At 44.1% G+C, this 6723-nt stretch overlaps 1 protein-coding gene across 1 annotated transcript in view; it reads left to right on the top strand.

Moving 5' to 3' along the window:
- RHBDD1 (rhomboid domain containing 1) overlaps nt 1-6723 on the top strand; it is a 140961-nt gene that overhangs the window by 45311 nt on the left and 88927 nt on the right. The window lies entirely within an intron of this gene.

The raw sequence follows: 6723 nt of genomic DNA, 5'->3' as shown, positions 1-6723 counted from the left end.
AATCTAGGAAAATTTGAAATTTTCCTAGATTCATACTTCATACATTCCATGTTCCTATTATTAATGGATGTTTGCAGCTATTTCTCCTCAACTTGAGTCGAACCACGTCAGCACATGGAGGTCCTGAAAGACTTACTTTATCCGTATCATTAAGGTTGGTTCTACTCTGATGAGGCAGCCCTTTCCCAGTTCTATTTTGAGTGTCCTCCGTCTGACTCAGGAGGCTCATCTTCCTTCACTGTGTTGGACAGTGTTTCCAAGCTATTCATAAAGTTGCCCAGTAATGTATCAGACAGTGTTTCTCTGCTATTCTTAAGGTTTTCCCTGACCAGTTTTTGAGAAGTGGATGGCCTCCTCCTTCCTAGTCTGTCTTGGTCTGTAAGCTGTGTTGAAACTGTGCACCATGTGCAACCCTGCTGGTGTCTGAAACACTGGTGGCACAGCCTCAAGCCTCATAGCAACGTGCAAGCCCCACAGGATGACAAATTGACAGACAAGTTTGTCTCCCTTAGCTGATGTAAACCTCTGTGCCCTCCCCTTACCTAATTCCTACCTGGAACCTGCCACTTGGTGGTCCCTGCCCGCTCCCTCCCTTTCCTGGCTCTGGGGGGGCTGGGGCCTTGCCTTCCTCCCCAATTTAGCTTGGGAAGAAGCAATTCTACCAAGATCTCTCCTTGTTGTGTTACTTTTGCCACGTCTTATTGCTATCATGCTGATCTGGGTTGATTGATGAAATCTTCAAGTCTCAGCTGTCCGATCAGCTCAGCCCCTACTGCTTTTGCTGGAGGGAGTTAGGGCGAGTGCAGTAGGCCACAGCTAGCTGGCTCTCCCTGCGTCTGACCCTGTCCTCTCACCGGTTCAATGCTGCACCTCCATCAAGCCATGTTCTTCATGAGGCCATTTGCTCTACGTGCACCAGGAGATGATGTCTTAGAGTAATACCTTCTCCGCTTCCGGCGCTGTGCCTGGGAGCAGCCTCTTCAACTCGGGAAAGAGTTTCCCTTTTAACCCAGAAGGGCCTTTACCACTTCTCACAGCTTTCAGTCATAGCTCTAGGTTTTGATTTGTAACAGGGGTGCATGACAGCAGAATGTTTTGCATTACCACTTAGCTAGGGTAGAGCTGCCCCATAGGGTTTCCGTGACTGTAAATCTCTGAGAGGGGGAAGGAATTTGTCAAGTGCTTATCGGTGGCATGAAGAAAGTGAATACAAGAATTCTCTGACTTATGACATAACAAGTTATGACACACTGCTCTTATGACTGTCTTTTTTTTTTTTTAGTACATCTTAGTAATACGTATGTATGTGTGTATTAAAATAGATCTATAAGTTTATATAAGGAGCTCTAATGGTGACATAGTGTCTAAGGTATTTGACTGCTAACCAGAAGGCTGGCAGTTCAAACCCACAAGCCACTCTTTGGAAGGAAGGTTGGGCAATCTGCTTCCATAGTGATATTGCCTCAGAAACCCAAGGAGGGGTCGCCATGAGTCAGATCCAACTCAACGGCAGTGAGTTTTGAGTGGTGTGGTAGGAGCTGTGGTGGTGTAGTGCCTGAGGCATTTGACTGCTCACCAGAAGGCTGGAGGTTTAAACCCACCAGCCATTCCTCAGAAGGAACATGGGGACATCTACTTCTGCAGTGAGACTGCCTTGGAAACCCAAGGAAGGGTTGGTTGCTATGAGTCGGGATCGACTCTAAGGCAGTGAGTTTGAATTTTGGTTTAGTGGTATAGTAGGAGCTCTGGTGGTGTAGTGCCTAAGGCATTTGACTGCTAACCAGAAGTTTGGAGGTTCAAACCCACCACCAGCCACTCTGCAGAAGGAAGACTGGGCAATCTACTTCCTTAAAGATTTACAGCCTCAGAAATCCAAAGGGGGTCTCTATGAGTCGGAGTCAACTTGATAGCAGTGAGTTTGGTTTGGTTTTTAGTGGCATAGTGGTTAAGGCATTTGGCTGCTAACCAGAAGGTCAGTGGTTCAAACCCACCAGATGCTCTGTGGAAGAAAGATGAGGCAGTCTACTGCTGTAAAGATTTACAGCCTTGGAAACCCAACGAGAGTCACTGTGAGTTGGAATCGACTCGATGGCAGTGAGTTAGTTTTTGGTTTGGTAAGTTATATGCTATGTTTCCAATCTTCAGAGACAGAAAATGATCACATTTAAAAAGATCACTGATATTAAAAGGCAATAATGATGAAAAGTTTAAAAAAAAAAAAGGTAATTCAGCTTACTGTCAGAACCAATTTATGATGGAGTTGTCAGAATGGAACCCTGTCGTAAGTTGGGGACTACCTGTATACCTTTTTTTTTTTTAAACCTGTAGGAGCTCTGGTAGCATAGTGGCTAAAGCACTTGACTGCTAACCAGAAGGCTGGCGGTTCAAACCCACCAGCCACTCCTCGGAAGGAAGGTTGGGCAATCCTACTTCCGTAGTGATACTGCCTCGGAAACCCAAGGAGGGGTCGCTATGAGTCGGGGCCGACTCGACGGCACATAACAACAACAACAACAACATACCTCTTCAAATGAAACATATTTCCTCTGTTGGTAGAATCCTTTTTTGTGTAATGTTAAGAGATTTTCAGTTTTGACTGAAAAATAAGATTATAATCATATTTATTTTATAAAATGACTTTATGGACTTTCAGTGAAGTAATAAGAACAGCTAAATTGTTGCAATACAACTTTTGTGGAAAATGCTAAATATTGCAGATGATGTGACATGGTATCTGGTCTGCTAGCCTTCTTGCCCTTGTTATTTGCAGTTGTATTAGGCTGATTAGATTATAACTCAGCCTTCTGGAAACCAATTTAGTGAGATAAATTCATTTTATTGTCCTTTAAATTGTAAATGAGATTCAAGATTAATTATTTGATAGATTGGGGTTTTAAATTGAAATCTTCTCCCATATTATTTCATATCTACGTACTTCACCTGAAAGTGGGTTTAAAAAGTTTCGAGCTAATTGATGTTATTTTAATATTCTCAGTTAAATGAAAATTACCATTAAAAGAAAATCAACCCCGGCCTTTTCTTTATACCCCTTAAACTACTGCCTCCTTTGCCATTCATAAAGCTACTTGGAAGGTTTTATTTAGTCTAAAAACAAAATAAGTAGTTTTCTCTGGAGAAACTAAAGAAAAACATAGTTTGTGGTATTCTTCCCAGAAAATGGGAAACCAACCGTCTGATCTCATATTTTTATAATTAGGTTACATATACTGTGAGGTAGGTATATTTGATGGAAATAATAGCTCTCCTCAGGAAATAAGTGTGTGTGTGTGTGTGTGTGTGTGTGAGAGAGAGAGAGAGAGAATTGTGACTTTCACTATGTGCAGATGCATGTAGGGGCTTGGCTGGGTGGTGGTTGTTGCTGTTATGTGCTGTCAGGTCAGTTCTGACGCTTAGCAACCCACCTACAACAGAACAGAATAGACACTGCTTGGTCCTGTACCACGCTCACGATCATTTTGTTTGAGTCTGTTGTTATAGCCACTGTGCCAATCCATCTTGAGGGTCTTCCTCTTTTTCGCTGACCCTTTACTAAGCATGGTATTTTTCTCCAGGGACTGGTCCCTCCTGATAACATGTCCAAAGTACGTGAGACGAGGTTGCGCCATCCATGTTTCCAAGGAGCGTCCTGGCTGTACTTCCAAGACAGATTTGTTTGTTCTTCTGGCAGTCCATGGCATTTTCACTATTCTTTGCCAACACCGTAATTCAATTCCTAACCAATTTTCCTTCAGTTTCCCTTATTCACTGCTGCCTTTCCCATGTACTTGAGACATTTGAAAGTGCCATGCCTTAGGTCAGGAACACCTTAGTCCTCAAACTGATGTCTTTGATTTTAAACACTTTAGAGAAGTCTTTTGCAGCAGATTTGCCCAATGCAAAACGTTGTTTGATTTCATGACTGCTGCCTCCATGGGCCTTGATTATGGATCCAAGTAAAATGAAATCCTTGACAACTTCAATCTTTTCTCTGTTTATCTTGATGTTGCTTATTGGTCCAGTTGTGAGGATTTTTGTTTTCCTCATGTTGAGACGTAATCCACACTGAAGGTTGTAGTCTTTGATCCTCATCAGTAAGTGCTTCAAGTCGTCTTCACTTTCAGCAAGCAAGGTCATGCCATCTGCATATCGTAGGTTGTTAATGAGTCTTCGTCCAGTCCTGATGCTTCGTTCTCCTTCATAGAGTCTAATTTCGGGGATAATTTACTCATTGTACAAACTGAATAATTATGGTGAAAGGATACAGCCCCGACACACAACCTTTCTGATTTTAAACCGTGCAGTATCCCCTTGTTCTGTTCAAATGATAGCCTCTTGCTATATGTATAGGTTCCTTATGAGCACAATTAAGTGTTCTGGAACTCCTATTCTTGCAATATTATCCATAATTTGTTACAAACTATACAGTTGAATGCCTTTGCATAGTCAATAAAGCACAAGTAAACACAAGTCTGGCATGAGGATTGGAGGAAGACATTCATTAACAACCTGCAAAGCAGGTGACACAACTTTGCTTGCTGAAAGTGAAGATGACTTGAGGCATTTACTGATGAAGATCAAACACTACAGTCTTCAGTATGGATTACACCTCAACATAAAACAAGAATCCTCACAACTGGACCAATAAGCAGCTTAATGATAAATGTAGAAAAGATTGAAGTTGTCAAAGATTTCATATTACTTGGTTCCACAATCAACACCAATAGAAGCAATAGTCAAGACATCAGATGACATAGTGCACTTGGAAAATCTGCTGCAAAAGACCTATTTAAAGTGCTGAAGAGCAAAGATGTCTCTTTGAAGACTAAGGTGAGGTTAACCCAAGCCACGGTATTTTCAGTCGCCTCATGTAGCATAGTACCTAAGGCACTTGACTGCTAACCAGAAGGCTGGTGGTTTAAACCCACCAGCCACTCCTTGGAAGGAAGGTTGGGCAATCTACTTCTGTAGTGATACCACCTCGGAAACCCAAGGAGGGGTCGCTCTGAGCCGGGTCCTACTCGACGGCAAATAACAGCAACAACAACATATGCATATGAAAGCTGGACAGTGAATAAGGAAGACCAAAGAAGAGTTGATGCTTTTGAGTTGTGGTGTTGGCAAAGAATACTGAAAGTCCCATGGACTCCCAGAAGAACTAACAGATCTGTCCTGGAAGTGCAGCCGGCATGCTCCTTGGAAGCGAGAATGGCCAGAGTTCATCAGACCTACTTTGGTCGTGTTGTCAGAAGGGACCACTCCCTGGAGAAGGATATCATGCTTGGTTAAGTGGAGAGTTAACGAAAAAGGGGAAGACCCTCAACAAGATGGATTGGCACAGTGGCTATAATGATGGACTCAGGTATAGCAAGGATTGTGAGGCTGGCATAGGACCAGGCAGTGTTTCGTTCTGTTGCACATAGGGTTGCTATGAGTCAGACTCAATGAGGATGGAGAAAGGCCATGTGTTGGAAGGCCTTGGATGCCACCTTAAGTATTCTGTAAGTTTAGGAGAGTTGCTGGGTTTTGTAGGATAGAAATGGCCTGAATTGCTTTTGTTTTAGGAAGACAGCTGATAGCAGAGTGGGGTGCTTTGGCGTGAGAGCGAGCTGGGTGGTGGGGAGATCAGCTAGGTGATTTTTTTTTTTTTTTCATTCATTCTTTTATTCATTCAAGACATGTTCTGTGCCCTGTAGTGCTTTTCCAGGTACCTCAGCCAGGGACCAGTGAGTGCTAGAAGCAGCGTGTGGTGGTAGGAATGGCAAAGCTAGGATGGATCTGAGAGGCATTACAGAGGGGTAGGGGCCTGACAACTGAGCATGGGTGTACAGTCCAGACAAGGCTAGTTTGAGCTGTACACAGACTTGTGTGTGTAGGTGTGTATATAGGTATGTGTAGATGTGCATGTGTAGATGTGTGTATAGGTCTGTGTAGGTGTGCATGTGTGTGTAGGGGTATGGGTACAGGAGCGTGTGTGTAGGTATGCATGTAGGTGTGTGCACGTGTATATGCTCATGTGCGTGCGTGGAGGTGTGTTTGCAGGTGTGTGTAGGTTCATGTGTGTAGGTATGTGTATGGAGGTGTGGGTGTGTGTATGTATAGGGGTGTGTGCATGCATGTATGCGTGCATGGGCTTGTAGATGTGGGAGGGGGTAGGTGTGTGGGCGGGTGGTGGCAGGCTGTTGGAATTTGAGGGTAGGTGCTTAGGGAGCTCTGGGTTGGACCCATCTTTGCAGTAAAATGCAGAGGCTGCTCAGTATTTCCTAAGCTCGGGCTGAGAGGGCGTTCGGCCCAGTGAACCGGACATCCTTCTGCTCAGCTGCACAGCAGCCTGAAGCCCTGTGCCCCTGTTCTTTAGGAGCCTGGGAGTGATGGAAGACTTCCAGAAATGAGTGTCTGAAAATAGATTCTGTAAACAATTGTCAGTCTTACATCCTGTTTTAAGAAGAGTAGAGGAACTCTGGTGGTGCTGTGGTTAAAGCACTGGGCTGCTCACCAAAAGATCGACGGTTTGAATCCACCAGCCGCTCCGTGGCAGAAAGATGAGGCAGTCTGCTTCTGTAAAGATTGGCAGCCTTGGAAGCCACATGGAGCTGTTCTACTCTGCCCTGTAGGGTCACTATGAGTTGGCATAGATGATGGCAGTGGGTTAGGTTTGGGTTTTGGTTTGTTGTTGTTGTTGTTGTTATGTGCCGTCGAGTTGGCCCCGACTCATAGCGACACCTC

The sequence above is a fragment of the Orycteropus afer genome, unplaced genomic scaffold (assembly GCF_000298275.1).
Source record: "Orycteropus afer afer isolate SDZICR_OR568_19922 unplaced genomic scaffold, OryAfe1.0 scaffold00002, whole genome shotgun sequence".
In the NCBI taxonomy this organism is placed as follows: domain Eukaryota; kingdom Metazoa; phylum Chordata; class Mammalia; order Tubulidentata; family Orycteropodidae; genus Orycteropus; species Orycteropus afer.
Note: the sequence above shows the minus strand (reverse complement) of the source record. Positions and strands in the feature narration are given on the sequence as shown.